Source organism: Neolamprologus multifasciatus, chromosome 2, assembly GCF_963576455.1.
Source record: "Neolamprologus multifasciatus chromosome 2, fNeoMul1.2, whole genome shotgun sequence".
Taxonomy (NCBI): Eukaryota; Metazoa; Chordata; class Actinopteri; order Cichliformes; family Cichlidae; genus Neolamprologus; species Neolamprologus multifasciatus.
In genome coordinates this window covers 30,827,129-30,849,342 of record NC_140440.1, presented here as the reverse complement: position 1 = coordinate 30,849,342, position 22,214 = coordinate 30,827,129, and the positions used below count along the sequence as shown (strand labels likewise).

Below are 22,214 nucleotides of genomic sequence, written 5' to 3'. Positions count from 1 at the left end.
TGTATGTCTCCATGTATACAGATGATGTTAGTTTATACTTTGTAGGGTGAATATGAGACACTAAACATTATACTGTGGTCAGTATGGCGATGGGGCCTTACTTGTAGCCCACGCCTTATAGGCAGGCAAGTTGACAGAGAGAGAAAGAGAGAGTGATAGAGGGAGGCAGAGTAACCATCAACAACACACATTTAACAAATTATTAAAACACTCAAGGGACATCAAAGATAACCAAACCCGCTTGAGCTGGAGCAGAGAAAAACGTAACACAAAACATGTAGAAATAGAAGCATAAAAGGGTGGAATGGGTCAGAACATGCATATGTGTTAGAGTTAAACAGCAGCCCAATCAATGATGACATATTATGTTTATATTGTCTTTATCGTTTAAGTTATTTAATATCATGTCAGTTTGCATCTTTCTGTCTGAAATGTACATCATCAGTCATGAAATAAACAGGTCTCACTTCCAACTCAGCACATATGACTGCAACATTTTTTTTAAGAAGCAACATTTTTTTTTCAAAATGAAAACCATATTTTCTTAAAGTTAACCAGGTACTTCTTTTCATTAAACCTAATCATTGAGGAAAATGAAAGTAACATGAGAGTGAAAATGAAGAAAACAGCTTGAAAAACAAAAACCTCAATCAGAAGACAAGCCACGGCCTCCTGGTTGAAAAGTTGGCTTTTATTTTACACCACCATCACTATCCTGTCCCCAGATGTGAACAGCTGGGGCTAAAAAATTACTCCTATTTCTGCTGCACCAGCAATATCTGGACAGTTTGCTTTGGTTACTATGGAAAAGCCACACTGATATGCTAGGGACTGGGTGTAAATATTAAATAGCAAGCCATAGCTTGTGTTATTAATAGCCTGAGAAAGATCTATAGACAGCAGTAGCCACTTTGATTATTTTGCTATATTGAAATCTATTAAGCGTAAAACCGATTGCATATATTTACATATAAAAAAAAGGGGGCCATTGCAGAGACAGAGAGGTAGAGAAAATAGAGCGGAGGGTTATTAGAGTGGAACAAGAAGAAATCAAAGCCAATGCGAGAGAGATGAGTTACTGCTTTTTAGTTGCTTGAAGCATGTGATGGGCCTGCAGGGTAGATGGTGTTATTTGCATGAGGTAATATCATTCATTCACAGACTCCGCTTTAGACGTAGCATGTCGTGGCAGCGAATAGAGAGAGTGTAACAGAGATAGGAGGGGCTGACGGGAGGGAAATAGGGACGAGTCTCATGCTGAGAGGGGAAGCTTGGCAGGCTAGCGACCAGGTTTCTAATTTGGTCATCATTCAGTCTGTTCTGTTTTTCTGTTTTCCATTAGTATGACTTTCATTAGTATTCAGTAGCTTTCTTTTCATTTTACATCACAATAAGTATCCTCTCCTGCTAATCTGACTTCCTGTCTCATCCGTTGCTTTGTTTCTTACTTCTTCAGTATTTATTCTGTCCGTCCCGGCCGCGCTGCAACAGCAGCTGCTGACAGCCCATCATCTAAGGTTAGATCAACACCCCCTCATATGACATCACTATGTTGAGGGGCTCCCGGGTCTCATTCCTGTACAGATGATCCATTTCTCTTGGGAGGGATCTCTATTTGTACTAGAGTAGCTGGACAGCTGCGGGAGAGGGGCTGTGGATATAGAATGATGCCTTTTTCTTACAAGACAGTTGAGTATGATGAAGCGTTTACTGAACTCGCTCACTCAACTTTGACTGCTCTTAAAGCTAAAACTAGTCATCATCATTCATTGTCACATTACCACTAAGCAGTGAAGTTGCACAGAAACACAGTCCACAGTATAAGATGACAATCCAAACACTGTGTGTTGTCTCTCAATCACAGCGGAACCACGACACATCTGTAAATAGCAATTTCTGAAATTGTAAGACTTAATCTAAAGACAGCGCAAAGCTTGACTATACTAACAGTTACTCTGTCTTTAAGTTATTACAGCATAATGCAATCATAAGAAGAACCTGAGACAATAAAAGAAGAGACCAAGTGTTATAAAATTGGACATACCAGGCACATGTTCTAGAGATGTGTTTGCTTTTTTAATAGACAATTTTATGCTGAACTGCATCTTTTGCCTAATAACATGACACTGACCAGTAGCGGAATCTCTGGGTCGTTACAACGTAACAACAGAACAACAGCGCGACTCCCACCACAACAAAAATGAAACAGAATGCCCCGAGGCCAAGTATCTAACTTCAAAGTCTTTTCTTTTAATTAATTCAAGATCGTCCCACAAGTACAAGAGAAATGGGACACTAAGAGAGAGAAATGAAAGCAACAGAAAGAGGGAGAGATTAAACTTGAAAGAATTGAACAAGCTCACTTTACAGCTGTTGTTAACAAGAGGCTTTTCAGAATCTGGACGTGTCAGTAACACAAGCCTTCTGGGAAACGGGGTTTTTTGTCTGAGGATAATATTTTATAGGGCAAAACCCTTGAGACTGATGAATCGTTGCATGGTATGAAAAATAGGGAGTCGCGCTCGTCTCCCTGCAGTCTGGGGTCCAGCTAATGAGACCATCAGGGATGCTTAAAATCAGTTAAAATGTTAACTGTTTTTGTTTGTGTCTAACTTCCAAAAAACAGCACTTTAAAAACTTTTTTTCTACCTTTTACATTTAAGAGCTGTGTAATTCACTGTAAGGCTCTTATTCCACTAGAAATTTTGAAATAAAGAAATAATTATGCAGTAACAGTAAATGCAGTAGCTTTCACAGTGTTGCTCTGTAGTTCTGAATAGGATGCCACAGATTTCTGAACTCCAAATGAACTCATGTGACCTTCAAGCTTCAAGAGACTGACTGAACATTTAAGAGATCTCTGAACAGTTGGGGGTAGAGCGATAAATGGGAGCAGACAGCTAGGAGATGCTCACTTTCATTTATAAGTCTTGTGGGGGAATTCAAATAAAGTTGCTCAGAAAAAGAAAAGGAACCTTGGGAAGTGTTTGGAAGGACGACTCTAATGCCACACTCAACTTGTTATGAATCCCAATTGTTTTTTCCCCTCTCTGAGGTTTATCATAAGAGAAATGGACAAAAATTCAATAGTAATTTAAATTTTAAGCTGCACGCAGGGATTAGGATCAAGAAATTTCTTGTTAGGTTTGAAAATGAATAATGGATTGTTATTGCAACTGAGAAACGATGAGGAGGCTAGACACAAGCTGGCATTTGATCTTGTTTATAAGATTCTTTGATAAGCCATGAGCTTGTCTGTGCTTTTAGCTTTCCAATTATTTGTTTGGGTCAGCACCAAAATGACCCAGGAATACCAAAAACAAGCAGAATGCACATGAAGAAAAGGAATGAAACAGATGTGAAAGTGTGCTACATCCTTGTCCGTTCCCAAATCTCCTGTTCCCTTTGGTAGACAATTTCATATCAGATTACAAGTTGATGACAGTGTGATATTTAAATGCAAAGCGAGAGGAATTTAATGCTGTGGATTAGGGGTGCCTGGATAAAGTGGGGTTAGTACAAATCAGTGATATGGTTGAAAAGGATTAAAGGATCTTTCAGTTTCATTTCAATCAGACTACAATGGATTCTTGGTGAAGCGGTTCTATTCAGTTTCATGGATTAATGCAGATGAAGCAAAATAACACATATGGCTAGAGTGGTCGTTTGATTTTGTTTAATATGATGCATACTTGTTGCATGCGCTTCTAAATGTAAATGACATTTTTTCACTATGGGTATTTTTTAAAGAAGAAGAAGAATGATCACAGTTTGATTCCACCTGTCAGGTGGGGCTCTTCTGTGTGGAGTTTGCGTCTATGGTTCTGTCTGGGTACTCCACCCACAGTCTGAATTGATGATTTTAAATTCTAAAAATGCCATAGATGTGAATGATTATCCAACTTTTTTTTGATAGACTGGTGACCTGTCCAGGTTGTACCCCGCCTCTTGCCCTGTGACAGGAGCAGGCTTCAATCCCAAAATCGGATAAGTGGTTAAGAAAATGAATGAATGGCAATAAATGCCATATGTTCTGTGAAAACTGAATGTATCATACAGCGTCTTTGCTGTAAATACTACAAGAATATCTGTAACTTTATAAAGTTATACAAGTTGCTATCAAAATATAACACGCCTAAGCCCATAAAAAATGAAATCTTACCTGATTTAAATCTGGATGCCATCCCCCTTCAAGGTTAATACCCTGTGAAGTGCTGCACAACTTCCTGGAGATCTAAATGTAGATCGCTCCATGGCAAACCCACTCTGACAGTAATGCAAAGCTTCACAAGGAGCTAGTCCTTGAGGAAAATAGCAGCCAAACACCAGGCATGCTATTTTCTATTTCCACGGGAGAGCTCCAACTCGTCAGCAAGACCTACCGCTAAAATGAAATGAACATATTGGACCTATATGTGTTATTGCCAAATATAACACTTGTAGGTCTAAAGGATCAACAAAGCTGTTTCAACTCTTATTCGAGCTTCGTTTGTGCCTCATCTGTTCTCTATTCTAATTTATTCTCGAACTACTTCTATTTCACAGACACCGGTGCCGGCAGTGTGCTATAAATCAGCAGGCAGAAGTAGATCTGTAAAATTGTTTCATCAGCCCAGTTGTATACTGTGCTGCTAATAGCAAAGCCTTGTTATCCACAGTAGATGATATCATTAGGTCGGTGATACTGACTGTGGGCTAGATAAGAAATATTCCTGTCCTCAAGACAAGCTGTGGCCGACCACTGTGACTCCTGACTAAAGACATTATCGTCACCAGCCTGGCTGCTTTGTGTAGATAGAAGATGTAACAGAGCTATGGTAGAGCAAAAAAAAGAGAAAGGACAAAAACATTTATATCTAAGACATTTTATAATTTACAGACGATACAAATATTAAAATGTTCTGAAAACAGAGAAGCAGCTCAGAACAAACATTCTAGTTATAACCAGAACAGCAAAGCCAAGGCGGCACGCCTGGTAATCTGTAAGAGACATCTGACGAGCATGTCTGGGTCTGTTTTGTTGCCTTGTACGCTTTACCCACAGATAACTGTCCAAACAATGACATTGTGGAATTAAATCAAGATATTTCCAGTAGAGATACAAAGTGGCTGGTTTGAGCCAAACAGATAATACTCTGTATCCAAATTCAAATGCCACGCCTCGGTACTTCTGATATTTGGACTTGTATAACTGAAGAATACGGAATAATAATAACAACACAGGATACGCCTGTAGCTGATCTTATTCCATTAACTGTGGTGAGCCAAGCTTAACAAGTCACAGTGCTTTCTCTATTGAACGCAAATATATTAAATTGATATCGATCAAAAAAGGGAACATTTCAAAAATGTTCAAGGATTCTTTTAGAAGCCAAAAGGGTTTACATCAGTATGCTTCACATCTTAAACTCTAGGCTTTGACTGACAGCAAAATGAAGTCATCAGCAGGAAAGCTGCCCTGTGACCATATAATCCATAAGTTCAAAGGAAATGTCCTTCAGCAACGCAGCAAAAAATACCTGCTGCCCCCACAGATAATGTCTTGTAGCTGACGTTTACCTCTGGCCTCTTTGATTCAACTGTTCTTTCTTTCTTTCTAAAATAAAGTTTACTCGACGTGGCATTGTATACATAAGGCTGAAACGCTATTTTTTAGGCTTTTGCCAACCAAATTAGCTTTCCAATATACAACAAATCATTGCTCTTTTAAAACAACATGATTCTGATATTTTGAAAGGTTTTCTTATTACATTTTTAAGGTGCATATGAGCTATTGAGTGGCTAGAGACTACATGAAAACTTTGCACATATACTCTAATCAATAAATACATGAGTCACTCACTGTAACCTTTTAGAAATATAGCTTCGTGGCTGCGTGCCACATGTAGGAAACATACCAGCTTGCTAGGATCTGAATGTTTCTTGGCACTTTTCTTCCACCTCACCCCACCTTCCACCACATAAGCCTTACAGTATGATAGGCTTCACTGTCTTCCTTTCTCCCTCACTGATTCCCACTGCAAATGGATTATATATTCATTTATTAATATGGCAGAAATGCCTGGTTAGCTCCCACGTGAAAAACCAGACGAGGAACAGAAAGAGACGTGACTGAGGGGGGAAAAAGAGCGCCTAACAGCAAGAGAGAGTCACACAGACAGACAAGCACCATGCAGCCACATTTCATTGGCTGTAATACAATTATGTAGCTGCTGGCTCGTTGGTGTATTCATATGACACGGTTATTCGTTTTGTCTTATTTTCTCAAATGCAATAACAGAAAGAACAGTTTGCTGAGGCTGAGTCACTCTGAGTGATGGCAACCCAGCGGCCGTTGTTTGGCTCTGTGTTTTTAAAAGCCTGAGTCATTGCTACAATGAAAAATGCCACCATGTTTTCAGCGCAGTGCTGGCATCCACCAAATGTGTCTCCCAAAGACTGCATAAGTGAAAAAGAGAAAAAAAAAGAGTTTCTTTTATCAGTGCAACGTTTGTAGATTGCTTCTTTACTCTTGCATGTTGTTGTCTGTGTCGGTTCTCAGTCATCCAGATCACGACAGTCTAAAGAACTTGGAAAGAAAGCGACTGGACTTCTTTAAGTTTTTTGACGGTGTTTCGTAGGGCTGCACGATTTTGCATAAAATGAGAATCACGATTTTTTTGCTTAGAATTGAGATCACGATTCTCTCACGATTTTCTTTTCCAATATAAATATTTATTGCACTTATTAACTGCACATCAATTTTGTAACAGTTGAGACTGAACATAAAAACAATAAATAAACATAAAAACAACAAATGTCTCACATTTTGTCGTTGCCGCAAAATGTTGTACTGCTTGAAATTCCGTCTCCACCGTTGCTCCACACTGCGTGTATACAGCAGGTAGTGCAACAATAGAAAATATTGTCTAGGGTGTTGATCACTTTCCTAAATCCCTCGTTTTGCACAGTGTTGATGGAGCCATATCTTTGGTCAGGTGATAAGTAATAGCCTCCGTAATTTCTTTGTGCCTGCGGGAGTTAGACGGGTATGGGGAAGCGCTGTATAAGGTTCCCGTTATTGATGTTTGGGTGGTTGACCGGGACGGATTTTCTCCTGTCACTTTCTCGTCATCCCTGACGTGCTCTCCGTTGTTTTTTCCCTGCCAATTTTAGCAGCCAGCTTCTGTATCACGTGGTATAAGGCTCCGCCCTTGTCATTTGTTGAGCAGGAAGAGTGAGCGCTTGTTTTCATGCAGATTACGTCCCGGATCAAAATGCGGTACAATCGTCGTCGTCTTTTTTTTTTTTTTTTTTAAATCGTTGTCATTTGGAAATGAGATCGCACATAAGTATGACTTGAGATCGCGATTTTCTAACGATTAATCGTGCAGCCCTAGTGTTTCGCCTCTCATCCGAGGAGCCTCTTCATTTTTGCTCATTTTTGGAGAAACGCATCTACTGTTTTTCCCCAATAAACATTTTATGTAAGAGTCAAAGCAAGAACAGCTGTAATTACTTCAATTTGAAATAATATATTCTATTAATGGTGAAAATGGAAAGAAAAATCTAGAATTGTTGGGATTTATTATATAACCATGAATATAAATATGCTACTATATAACCATTACATCTATTTAACATTCTGCTCTTAATGCTTTTTCATAAACAAACCTTCATAATTACTATGTTTAATTCAACAGTAATTAACAATTAGAACACAAAATATAAAAATAGTTAATTACAGACCAGTCGGCGCATTCAAAGCAGTGATAGGAAACCCTGTGTGTGTGTGGGACTTACAAATTTGCTTCCCACACTCACTGAAACAGCAGCCCAGGTGTGTTTCTAATCTTATGACCTCTCAGCTGCGTTTTTAATCTCTGTTTTAATATCAGTTCGTGCTCAGTTTAATCTCAGTAGGCTGCCAATAAATTGATTGTAACGTGTTTATTATTCGATTATTTAGGTACACCGGGGCACTTCGACATGCAGGTGCAAATGCTATTCAAGATTTTGCACCAGTGTATGCCTGCTCTATGTGATTTGTAATCTTCTGGGTCACTTGGACTAAAGCAATGAAATTTAATATTTATATTACTTTAGATTATTATGTGGTTTGCCAAGAGATTAAAATATTGAAAAAAAAAATCTAAACTGCTAAGCCAGGTACACAGCACCCACGGGGGGGTCAGAGAGACGTGCTGTGAACACCATCGCAAATATAACAGCTTAATGAGAAGCACAGCTGACACAGACAACAGTAGCTGTAGCAGAAGATGTTTGCCAAGAAAAATACGGGCAAGCTGATTGGTTTGCTGGGTGAGGCCTGAGTGTTTTGTACATTCTGCATTGTGAATAATGAGGATGCGTGCACAAGCATAAAATGACCCGTTTCTCCTTCATTGGAGCCAGTGAATTCAGAGCCGATTTCTTACCAGATTTTGATTTTTTTCATTGACTAAATCTCATGCCGACATCTTTTTGCTTTAATAAATATAATCAGAACTCTTCTGATTGTGGTATAATCCTATTTGATCTCAAGCGATGTGCAAAAAGTTACCTCAGCCAGCAGCTACGCCTAGTCAGCTAATCCAAAAGATGTCGTGTGCTAAAACCAAGGTGTTGTTCTCACCAAATCTCCCCGTAAGGATTTGAGCATCAAAGCATCCACACAAAGTGAGGAAGGAAGAGTCGTGAACATGTCAAAGAAGTCACGTTTACAGTGGAGGTGACAAATGTTGACTGTGGACGTGTCCAAATCACGAAGCTGACAGGATTTTTTTGACAGTGAAAAACAAGTGAACCATTATTGTTTTTCCATTGACTATTGGAAGGAAAATCAGAACCAAATGTATATTTAAAATATACAAATACAAGAGCTGTTACAGCATTTTTCACATGCTGTGACTATATTATGTCACCTTTACTTAACAACTAGCTTGGCCCCTTCTGTCTTGTCGCTTGCGCATTATGCTTGCCGTCTCTCATTAGATTTGATCTCTAAGGAAACATTACGTAACTGAAAGCTACTGGGAAAGACTGGCCTACAACAACAATCGCGTTATTCCCCTGAGACACAGCACTGAGTGCCATGCACAGTCTGCCTGTGAAAGCACAATGAATAACTGCCATGTCAGTTGTGAAGTTTTCATCACGGCCCCACAGCTTTGAGAGTCCTTGGTGGTGTTTTATCGTATCACTCGTGGCAAAGTGACACAGCAGATAATCTCACTTTCAACACACGGGCCGCAGCATATTTACGCTTGTGGAAAATTCATGGTCACTTTACAAACACTGGATAAGCAGAAGTTTCTGGCTGAGCTGGTACGTGCAACTCAAACACCTTTCTGAATAAGGCGAGTGACTTTTCAGGAATGATCCTGCTGACGTGATCACATGATTGTCTGTTCTTCCACCAGTGCCTTTGTGAACTTTCTTTCAGTACCCATGTGGCCACACATGTAAACATATACATGTTGGTGTTTCCCTCGTCTCCTCAATCATACTACAGTTTAAATTTTTAGAGTCACTTCATTTAGTTGTATCCCACAATCTTCCAAAACATTTGATTCTGATAATAAGTAAATCAGCATGAATAACAAGCCTATCTGAAATCAGATAAAGGCAGATCTCAGAGAGGCATAAAGAGTGACAATGGGAAAATAATTAGAAAATAAGTAACAGACATTTTTCTTTCTTGCAAGATGAGACAATCAATGTTGCACTCCCGACTATACAATAAACGTAGCTGTAGCCAGAAGCCTGTTATCTTAGCTTAGCAAAAGAATTGTGTTCATACTAAAAATAGCTAACATGCTAACTAGTGAGCTTTAGAGTTTTGTAGTACAGAGCCAAGCTGCCAGTTTGTCAGTCTTTCCAGGCTTTATGCTAAACAAAAGTAAGCGGCTAAGGTCTTGAGCTAAATATGTGCAATGCAGATGGGAGCAGGTCTCGTCATTTAGCACATTTCCCTAATTGTTTCGCAATTTCTTAAAAATCTGAATTGTCTTTAAATGATCACAGTCTTCCTTTTATCAAAGTAAAAGTAATTTTTTATGTCGCCATGTTTCATCTTTTTCAAATTTAGGTCACCCGTCGCAGTGAAAAGATCTATTCTCGCAGTGCTTTTATTTCTCACCGTTGATTGCCTCATTGTTGTTCTGCATAGGAGTGTCGAACGCATACTTAAAATCTGAAACATACACCAAATGAAAAACAGATATATCCTGCTCAATGGGCTGTGGTGACAGCTGAAGCCTAACCCGTGGGTTTGCTGGAGGCTTGTTCAGTAGACGCAAAGCCTTGTCACTTGAATGTTGTATGACGATGAGTGAACCATCTGTAATGTTGACACAACAGAGTCCTCATAGCTTATTCTATTCTCTGCCCCTGTTATCTGCTTTTTCTTCTCTCCTACTTCTAACTGCTTAGTCCTGCGCTAACACAGTGTCAGCCGGCGCCTTCGCCTCAGTCGTTCCCCAGCCCTGACCTTCACTTCGCTGTCCTCTACTTCAACATTCTGTTTGTTTTCAGTGCAAAAGCTAAAAAAAGTGACAGCACTGAGTCCCATCTCTAAGACTTGTCCCACTTGCCTGAAGATACAGAGCAGACTTGACAGACTGGTTCAGCTCTGATTGCAAACAGAATCTCAATTTGAAATAACATCTTTTGTCTGAACTTTAATAATTAAACATCTACAAATTATTCCACTCTGGTTTTTGACTTTCAGAATCTCTAAACCTGATACTGCCATTCACACTGTTGTTTTTTTTTTCTTCAAATTTCCAATCCTACAGCAGAGAAAATAATCTGAGATGACTGACAAGTTCCTAGCTAAAAGGTTTACATCTGTCAGCTTGTAGCACCTTCAGGAAATGTTATATGAGCTCCTGGACTACATAAACACTCTGCAGTTTGATTTCTTTTTTTATGCGAGAGGGCCAAGAGAATCTGTAATATCTACCAGACAAAACCCCTAATGCTATCAGAAGAAGGGTAAAGTAGATAGAGTCCAACCAAAACATGGCTGAAATGAGTTATATGCCGATATATTGATATTGGCGGATAAATTATAATTAAAAAGTAAGAAGGAGAGAAATACCCTTAGGCCATGTTATGAGTGTTATGTGGCTAAGCTTATGCATGAGAGGCAAATGACTATGCATCACATTTGCTTCGAGTGCTACAAATGCAATAACCAACTTATCCAAGCAGAGTCAGGAGGAGCATAAATGAGTAATTCACAACTTGTTGTAACAGTAAAACAAGTTTATTTTTAAACTAAATTGTTATAATATGTTCTTAGCAGACCATAAAAACCTGCACATAACAAATGCTAGGGGAAGGAAAATAAAAAAATACAGGGTTTGTTTCCTCAAACTTGCTTCTATTGAGTTCATTTAACTCCCAAACTGACAATAACTTGGACTAACGTATGAACAAACAGCTAAATCACCTTTCAAAGGGATCCCAGACTCTAACTCCTTAAGATGAAACAAAACATATCTTTCAACAGAATATCAGCGCCTGACTTCGGATTTTATTGAAAAAAGAGACACGACAGGCTTTCAAAGCTTTTGTGATTTACTGCAGTCCAAAATTTGGTCTCCAAAACAAACTTCCTCTCTAATAGTCTTCCTTATCTCGACAGATGTCAGGACTCTGATCTATCTGTTACAAACATATTTCTTCATTTCCTTGTCTTTCATACTGAAAACGTTACTTTTGCCCTTCCACGCTGAAAATGTTGCTCTTGCACAAACTTATCTTTTCCACTAGGTAATAGTGCGATGCAATAGCTACCGCAACTTTAGGGAATACATGTTTGCAATTCACTTGCAGTACATAATGAGCTTGTTTAAAAACAGAGGAGTTGGAGCCATCGAGGGATATGGCAGCTTTATTTTGGCTGCACTTTCAGTCCTATTGATTGTGATAGCAGATAATGCCATCCAGAGATTCTGAGACAGGCAGTGAGATTTCCACCCTGAGCCTTTTATCTTGGACACCACAGTGTGACCCCTCCCTTCCCCTACAGCGCCTTGCAGGCTTTCAGATGCAGACCGAAAAAGACTCATCTGTTCAGACTGCAGTGACCAATACACACATACACACACACACACACGGACACGCGCACACAAAATCAGACAAATATATACACAAATAGAAACACACACTTCCCCTTCTGTCCCTGCACAGAGGCAGTGGTCAGTGACAAGACAGAGTGTCTCTATTAGTATCAAAGCTGCTCTGTTCATCCTGACAAATGAGTTCGCTTCTTTCAAGGTAGGAAAAGCTATTTACTCCATCTCCACTATGCTTTACTTCATCTAATTGGTCCGACCATGTCACAGAAGCAGGCCTCTAAATCACGTCAGTATCATATATTTATAGATGAGGTCATGTAACTGTAGTGCTCTGATGGCAGCTACATGACATCTAAATATGACACTTGTTGCCAGGTCTGCTGCTGGCATTCCAAAAAAAACCTGAGATGGACACCAAGAAGTGAAGGAGGTGTAAAAAAGGAAGCAAGCAAGTAAAACTCCCTGATATCATGAAGAAGATATGTGATTACTGCTGTACACAAAGAGTCTGACATCCCTAGACCGAGTGCTTTAACTCTGACTGTGACATGTAAGAATGCAGACTCACTTGCTGGGAATCCGTGTCCAGCAGGCAAGAATGATAGTCCGAGCACAAAATCACATAACCTTAGCTCAGAGTCGGCCTTACCGCCCTGCATTCATGATTTGGCCAGACACCAGAGTTATAGAGCGGGAAACCACACTGGACAGCGTCTGTGATGGACTCGCCACAAAAAGGAGAAACACATTCCCAACGTTCCTGCAATTCTGCGTGGTTGGCTTTTGGCTGTTGATATCTGGAACAGACATTCCTCGCTGTATGACTCCCTGTGGAGCTGAACTTCCTTCACGTAACCTTAGATAAACAGAAACATTCAAGGATGGTTTTGTAAAGACCAGTGACTGGATGAAGTTAAGGATATATGTAGATTTGTGTGTATGTGGAGCCACTTTTAACTCATCTCATTCATGTCACGCACAGATCAATAACGATGTGCTTTTTACCAAGAAAAATTGTTGTGGTTTGAGGTTTGTAATCTGTATCTCTGGTTTCATGTACAGTGTGTGTGCGCGCACTTCATCCACGCATGTGAAAACCACGATAAGTTCATGGCTGCAGCATATGCTTGACCTCACACATGCGAGCGTTTCCCCGTGGAGCTTTGGTGGACAGGGCTGCTGTCGCCACTATGCTGGCCAGACATGATAGGTGATGTGTCCCTTTTTTAGAAGCCATAAAAGAAGCCCTATGTGCTATTAGGCATGCATCAGTGCCTTCTTTTCTCATCGGCTTTAAGAGGTACATCAAACCACAGCCCTGGTAACCTGTTTTCTCAATCTCTCAAGTTTGCAAAGTCAGTTTAGAGTCTTATTGTTTTCTCCTTTCAGTTCTTGTGACAGTGCTGTATCTAAAAAGCCTTGATAAGCTGCGTATCCTGTGCCGCGCTTTCAAATTTTCCACCAACATGTGACTGTGATTCACTTGTGGTCTAGGTTTGATGCTGTGGAGAAATACGAGCGCAACCATTCAAACCATTTTAAATATTATACCAACTCGGGGTCACGGTGGTTTCATTTCTGTTTCAGATCTGACATAAATATTTTTGGAAAATGTTGATAAGCACATCATTAAAATGGTTATACACTTAAAAAAAAACAACCTCATTTAATTCAATAAAAGCACTCGTGGAAGTGGATGCGAGCACCACATGAAATTCCCAGGGCTGTAAAACAACATTTATTTTCCATCCACTGTAAGTGTCACTACAATTTGTTTTGTAACTCAGCTTCAGTATCAAAACTAAGAAACAAGCATTGGTACACTTGATGTTTTATCTGTTTTCTCATAGCTCTACATATATAGCATGAAAAAAGTGCATTTCGAGAGGTCATAATGGGAAAAGTGGCGAGTCAAAACAAGTTGAAGCATATATGCAAGCTCATTTTTACCAACATTTTGGAATAACCCTGTTGTTAATGTGGTCTATACTTAATCATGCACAATAACATATGTACACACATGACTTCATATCCATATCTACATATTGAGGAAGCAAAAACCTGTACCAGTTACCAACAAACACTGCGTGTCTGAGACTTTAGCCCTATCCACATGGACACATAATGTGATTTGTGCATCGTGCATCAAATAGGTAACACTCTTACATTTACCATCATCACAGGCTCAACTTTTTAAACTGCAGAAATTCATTCTTGGAAATCTTGTCCCTCATTTTTAAGTGTTTCTATTAGAAAACTAGAAGAAAATCAAATCATGAAATTGTCAAGGAGTGCAGTGTAGCAGGCAGGAGTAGGACCCAAAATGCAGGCGCTCAGACTCAAGGTGTTAACTCAAAGTCACAGCTTTATTGGCTGGCAGGAAAAAACATACAAACTAAACTGGGAAACAACAAACTAAAACTCACGGGGAGACACAGGGAGATCCACACAGCAAGAGGGACAACATGACACTGACTCAGAGAAACACAGGGTTTAAATACACTGGGAAGTAACGAGGGGAATGAGACACAGAAGGAGGGCACAGCTGGGAGAAATCAGGACTGACGAGACAAGGAAAGCAGGACGCATTCACATAAGACACGGACCTTCAAAGTAAAACAGGAAGTACGACATAGAGATGCGAACTTGACACGGTGGAGACAGCAACTAAGAAACACAGAGACAAACCATAAGGCAGAGGACTCCCCCCTGCTGTTTACTCTGTATTTGCTCCCTCTGGGCGATGTGCTGCGCAAACATAATGTGTCCTTCCACACCTTTGCTGATGACATTCAGATCTACCTCCCTCTGAGGTTAGACTGTAAGGACTCTTTGCAGCCGTTATTCTCCTGTCTGTCTGACATTAAGACTTGGATGGCTCTTAACTTCCTACATCTAAATGAAAGTAAAACTGAAGTCATTGTGTTTGGGCTTCCTAAAGACCCCAACCTTTCCTTTGATTTTATGGGACCCCTAACTTCCAAATGTACTTTCTCCATTAAGAGCCTCGGTGTTACTTTTGACAGTGCTTTTAAATTTGATAAACAAATCAGCTCCGTAGTCAAGGGATCTTTTTATCATTTACGGATTTTAGCTAAAGTCAAGTCCTACCTGTGCAGGAACGATCTAGAAAGGGTGGTCCATGCTTTTATTACATCACGGCTGGACTACTGTAACTCCCTTTATGCTTGTTTAGATTGTTCCTGTCTGCATCGCCTCCAACTGGTGCAGAACGCTGCTGCTCGCATGCTGACCGGTTCCAAAAAGAGAGACCACATCACTCCGGTCCTCTGCTCTCGCCACTGGCTCCCAGTTGCTTTTAGGATTGATTTTAAAATTTTACTGCTGGTTTTTAAGGTTCTTAACGGTACTGCACCTCCTTACCTGGCAGAGCTTCTTAGCATTTACCGCCCCAGGAGATCTTTGAGGTCAGCAGACCTGATGCTTTTAGATGTTCCCAGGTACAGATTAAAGACTAGGGGAGAGAGGGCTTTTGCTGTGGCTGCACCCAGACTGTGGAACAGTTTACCTCCTCACATCAGATTCTCCACAAGCCTAGGAACTTTTAAAACTGCTCTTAAAACTCACCTCTTCTCATTGGCTTTTAGCAAGGTTTAACTTACTGTATTAACTTATTGTTTTATCAGTGAGGTGTTTTATGTACTTGTGTTTTATTGTATTTTATATTTGTATTTTATTGTACAGCACTTTGGTCAGCCTTGGTTGTTTTTAAATGTGCTTTATAAATAAACTTGACTTGACTTGACTTGACTCTAAGAACCGAAAGACACAGAGGTAAACTCAAACATGCAGACACAGACTTACACAGAACAGAGGGTACACAGAGAAACATGAAGGGCAAGGGATAGAAACTAGAAACCATAGAATAACTCACACAAGTACAATAATACAAAAAGCACAAAGAACTAAACATGCTGGGTCAGGGGACCCAGGACCCTGACAGAAATAATGAGAGCTCAGAGAGCGTATAAAAACAGTTTGGCCTTTTCAAAAGAATTAATCAGAAAATCTGCCAATATTACTCCTTTATCAACACTTGCTGACCTTATTTCACTTGTTCCTCTCTCTTAGATTTGATAATTTTGCACTCAGCCACCTGATTCCTGACTGACTGGCCTTCACAGCAAAGTCATTTTTCCTTATTACTGTAATGGGTTTGCTTAAGTCCACTGCAATGTGCAGCCTTGTGCCAGAAGGATAAAAAGCATCTCCTCTGCGTCTTCAGCTAAAAGAAAAAGATGAAAGAAAGACTAAGTAGCTATGTGTATGGCCAGGATCCCGTTTTTATCATTTGTTTGTCTAAATTCCCAATATCATTGAATTCTTCAGCTCCCTGATAAAAGAGAAGTGATGTGTTTTACATATCAAGTGGTTGCAGCAGTAAAAGAAAGAAACCATCTGTCTTAAAGCCAAAACTGAAGTTTCTTCCACAGAAGAAAAGCAATATAGCTGATAGTTTTTGAGTTTACTTTTGCCTCCGTGAGTCTTGCTCTTGGGTCTATCATCCTGCCTGTCTGCACACAGCCATGACAATAACACCAAGTGTGCAAAAACATGCGAGTCATTCCTGTCACCGGGGTTGACAGGTGAAACCTCTGTGAGACATTGCCCCACCCTACCATTATGTGGGCTATTGAGGTCATCTGAGTGTAAATAGGAGTTGAAATGCCTGGAAATGGATCTCAGCACTGTATTGTAAGTGGCTAATAGTTGGTGTCATAAGCCACCACCTCTGTTCAACAATCATTGTTCACAGTAGATGTAGGTTGTCTCCTTACCTTCTCACTCAAACTATCTGTCTTCTCTTTCCAAAATGCAAACACTGGGGTTGGGTCATGATGCCTCACAGAGGTTTCACCTGTTGGCCCCGGTGACAGGAATGACCTACATTTTTTTCCTTTTTTATACACTTTGGCTCTTTTGACAACATGCATGATCGACAGTAGGTTAATGACCCTCAGGACCACGTCCAAGGGTACAGGTAACACTAGGGCATTATTAGCATCATAAAATAGCCTGCCAATCAGAGTCAAAGGAGTTACTGTTTTAGCTGAAAAACTTGGTATCTCTCTGCATGGTGTGTAATGCGCCCCCTATAAAAATTCAAGGAAACTGAACAAGTGCAGGACAAAAGAAATGACTGGCCTACAGCACCTGTAACAGTATCTGAAAGTCATGAACTCAGGAAAAAGGAAAATATCCGGCAAAAGTCTGAAACAGGATATGAGAAAGGCATCTGGCCCATCAGCAGATCCATTGACTGTTCAATGAAGCCTCATCGGAAATAGTCTCAGTGGAAGTGTGACTGTCAAGAAGCCATTCTTAAAGAAGGTATAATACGAAACACACAAGAACTGGACTGAAAATCAGTGGCGACAGGCCTTATGGAGTCCTGAATCCAAATTTGAAAACTTTAAATCAAATCAGGAAAGAGATATAACGGTGAGTGTCTCCAACCAACTATAAAACACAGTGGAGGCTCTGTTGTGGTTCGGTGCTGCAGCCTGTGACCTCAATATCATTGAAGCAGTGTAGGATCATCTTGATGAAGAACAGAACAAACGACAGCCAAGATCCAAAGATCTTTCAAGAAGCCTGAAGAACTCTTTCTTAAGACTACTTAACCTCGTAGGACCTGACGTCCACATATGTGGACATCACATTTTGGGTCGTCTAGACCAAAATACTACATTTTGCTCTACAAGAGCCTGATATCCACTTACGAGGAATCTATACTGCCACTGTTTTATCGCAATTTAAAATGAATGTCCTCGTATGTGGATCTCATTTTTCTCAGAAACGAAAATCAGGCAAAAAAAAAAAAATCTGGTAATTCTTTGTTATTACATTCATCAGGCCCCAATCAGCCCAAATAGCAAAGAGAAATTAAAAATGCATGCCATGAAAGAGTTCAGGCCTTAGGAAGTTAACGAACTGACAAAAATATTTGCTTAAGAGAATTCAAACTGTGTTGAAGAACAAAGGTGGTTATAAGTCTTCATTTTCCATGTGTATTTGCAGAAATCACTGCACCTATTTCCCATTTTCTTTCTCTCATTTTTGGTTTTTCATAACTTCTATAACATGGCAAACATGTAAACATGCAAAAAATGAATTAATTACAGAATAAAAACCAACATCAAACTAAGCTGATTCTCTCCTGGATGTTCCACCTCACAGATAACTCGGGTATTTTTAGTCTGGAGATGACTTGGAGGTCCCTTTTGTCCTCGGGCCATTAAAGACGTGACGGTCATCTCCTACTGGTGTCATTAGTTCAAACCAAATATCACTCCAGTTGTGACTCGCTATTCCTGCTTGGAAGCCAGACAATAGCACCTAGGATTTATCATGCAAGCAGAACGTGCAACAAGGAAGTGTGTGCGCACAGCCACCAAAACAAAAACCAGTCACAGACTCAATGTGTGTAAACCCGTGTTCACTCAAATATCAAACTCCAATACATCTGTGTGTGCGGAGTGGATGCTGACATTCTAGATTGCGCATAAATATTCCTGTTATGCCGTCTGTTGCTGAGCCAGAAGCCAAAATAGTTTCAGGAAACTCCAGGCGCATGTGATTAAATGATTTGACTGATAAAAATTAAAATCGTCCAGTGTCGTCAACCCTTCAAAGTTTTAGAGAGTTCCAAGAGATACTGAACTGTAATTTTTTTCTATCAAGCCTTATAATAACTCCTATAAACTGCATTTGTCATCAACTTCATCTAGCAGAGCCCTTCACTTTTCCTCATATAAACGGGATCATGTGCCACAGATTTTTGCAGATTAATACCAGAAAGCCCTGACTCATCATATATTGTAGGGAAATAATGTGGCGCTATAAGAAAAGTTGGAATGAAACGGTAGAAAATAAGATCAGCAGAGCCAGATGACTTTCCACTGTTGATAAAACATTGAATCCTCTTATGTTGAGGTGCAGTGCTGCCAGCCATGTGACTAAAATACATAAATACTAATGCGTTTATAATCTGACGTGCATTACGGCAGAGTTATACACACAGACACACACATATATATAGCTACAGTAATAAATTAAGGTCACTTATTTAAAGAGGAGACACAGCATGCATAAAACTTGTTCTTTGCTGGATAAAAACCCTTCGAGTACACACACATAGAGATATATATATATATATATACGCTTATATGGCAGAAGCCACAGAGACCCAGAAGCTGTGTTTATCAGCTGCTTAGTTAAAATGATTTTGCTTGAGTGTCAAAAGTGTCAAAGTCTCGGCTAAGCTTTGCTACGCTGTCAGCTTCTTACAGCTTTACCCTAAAATACGCACAAGCCTTCAAGTGCCTCAATTCCAGTTTTTAAGCCTTGTAACTAGTAAAAATGAAAAAATAAATAAGTAAAAAGCAGTGGGGTGAGGGGGAGGTAAAAATGAGCTCTAAATACTTTGTGCTAAGTTTTGAAATGGACGATTTTTATAATAGAAAAATGTAGAATTTATGATGGATTTTCATTCTTGGAAAGATACCCTAAAACAGGGGTAGGCGATTGATTTTTCTAAGGGTTTTTTTCTGGGACTGTTGTGTAAGGCTGACTAGAAAGCTTAGAAACACATGAAATTAATAGAGGTGAGTTCAGCTTATTGGTATGAGCCTCCATAACAATCATAGTTTCTCACGTGGGCCCTTGGGAAAATCAATAACCCACACCTCAACTGAAACAATATTTAGTTCCAGGGACTCTAAACACTCAATACAAAGATATTATTTAAGGCTCCCAGATCAAGAACAAACATCGCTCATTTCATGTTAAGAAAAACAAAATTGACTGAGTAAAGTTTGCGGTGTAATTTACAGAGAAAACACAGTTTGGTTGGCGGCGAATGAGTAGATTAACTGTACTGAATCTGGAGTCCTTGATTTTAGACAATAAACAAGCCAAACTGCACATAAGCATTTGCAGACATAAACAAATAATGTCCATATAATGAAAGTAATCGGAAATCCACATCATTCCCTCATATTGCTCATTCAGACAGCACGCGCTGAATATCAGTATCCCACTACAGCTGCCTTAAGTGAGAATAAAATGAATCCAATGAAGCAATTTAACCCTGCTCTCATTTTGCAGAAAAATAGTGAGGCATCAATTTATAATGAATAAATTAAAGGGATACGTTTGTAACTTGCTGTAAAAAAGCTCAGGGATGAGTAGTGTTGCTTATAAACTCTCTGTCTGCTACGTATTTTGTCACCAAAGCTTTTAAAAGCATCCCACTTTTCATTTTTTCATTTATTGTGCAAATACATGACATCTCATGCAGTGGCTGCGCGTGATTTTATGAGCTTTTTATAATCTGCTATATTTTATAACGGGCTGACGTGACATACTTTCACAACACATGCATGATGCATTGGCACTGCATGGGTATTAAAGCATAGGCTCTTGCTCAAACACTGAGACACACATTGGTGCATATTTCCAGATAGGCACGCTAAGGCACCAATGCAGAGAAGTGGCACACAAAGACACTAAAAGCTTTCTACTACATCCTTGGCGATTCCATCAGCATGACTAAGTGAGCTCCATCTCACACTATTCTCCAGACAGAGCCATGATTTCTAATGGCATCATGCACTCAGCTCCCAATCATTTCTCACATGTTCGACCTTGTACCATCTGCTTTGACACACGTGCACAGCCACACGGACTTGCAGATGTACACACACGGACACACACACACCTGTAAATACAGTCGCACACTCATCTGAAACCAATCGAATACGCTTCCTCACAAAAAAGACACTGGAGGGCTTCGCAGCAGTATGCTGCTGCAGTGTATGTGGGTTTGTGGGCGACTGAGGGTGGATACGAGTGGTGTTACCTAAAACAAGACAGGGGGGCTGAGGGAGGAGAGGATAAACAGAGTGACAGAAAGGAGGTGGGAAGGACGATGTTTGTCTGGCCGTGTGCAAAGCAGAGGAAGTGAGAGAACTACATTGACAGTGTGAGAGGGCAGCGATGGAGGCAGTTGGAGCTGTTGTGTGAGAGGCAAAAATAAGAAGAAAAATGTGACTGTATGAGAAATAGTGAGCTGGGGCCGCATAAGTTCGGCTGAGTACTTGACATTTCAGCTTTCAATTTCTTCTAAAAATCATTACTGTCAGTGGCTGGGATAACGTCAAATTAGGTGTGCTAAACTAAAGTCTCATTTTTTAAATCTGACTGCGTGTGTAAAAGACTCATAATGTTCTACGTGCTAGATGATTTTTATGTGATTGGATGACAAATCTGTATGCATGTGCTTGCCTCCCTCTGGATTTAGCATAGCGAAATGGGTGTAAATACAGTCAGCAGCTGACATGATGCACCCATCACACAGAAAAAAGTTAGTTAATGCCTTAAAGGAGCTTGGGGGGTGGGGGGGCAAAAGATTTAAGGGTGGTGGTGGTTGGGGGGGGGGGTGAAGAAAAACAGTGGGGATAAAGGAAAAAGAAGCAAGGCTACAGGGACTGAGAAAAATGAAGAGAGGGGAGAGTCTGAGGGCAGGGATGGGAAGGGTGGGGTTGGTGACAGACTTGCCTGAGCCTAAACTGGAATTAATCCAATAATCGCTTGGAAATGTTTTGCATATTTCTTCATTCTTCTCGTGTACATAACAGACTATCATCCCGTTCAGCTCCATGTGAGACCTGCAGACCTATGAAGGCAATCCTACACACAACCGCACATAAGAGACAAAAAAGAAAAGAAAAACAGCACTGCTGTAGCGTTAGTACACGGATAGCCAGACAGTCCGTCACAAATGTCAGCGCTGCTATAGGTTTCGTCACCAATTCAGCTGATTCGCTCTCTTCTAGACGTTAAAGCGCACACAATTCAAACATCCAAGAGCCTGAGAGTGAGTAAATTAAGTGCCAGCATTTGTAGCTGACAGGAAGAAGACTTATACTTGTAATGTAATCCGTTTCTCATCAGTTCCTTCTGTCTTTGTTTCTTTTTGATCTGCTCCTTTCAGTCACCACATGTTGAACACAGTATGATCTAGCGTGTTACCGCTCATCACGAACACATCTGGTTGGGCTTAAGCTTCACTCAGGCTCTTGCCTTTTGAAAATTGGCTCTGTAGCTGATTTGCAACTTCAT

The 22,214-nt window shown here is 40.1% G+C and overlaps 1 protein-coding gene across 5 annotated transcripts in view; it reads right to left on the bottom strand.

Annotated features, from left to right (window-relative positions):
- Positions 1 to 22,214, bottom strand: part of mid2 (midline 2) — a 160,684-nt gene that overhangs the window by 55,501 nt on the left and 82,969 nt on the right. The window lies entirely within an intron of this gene.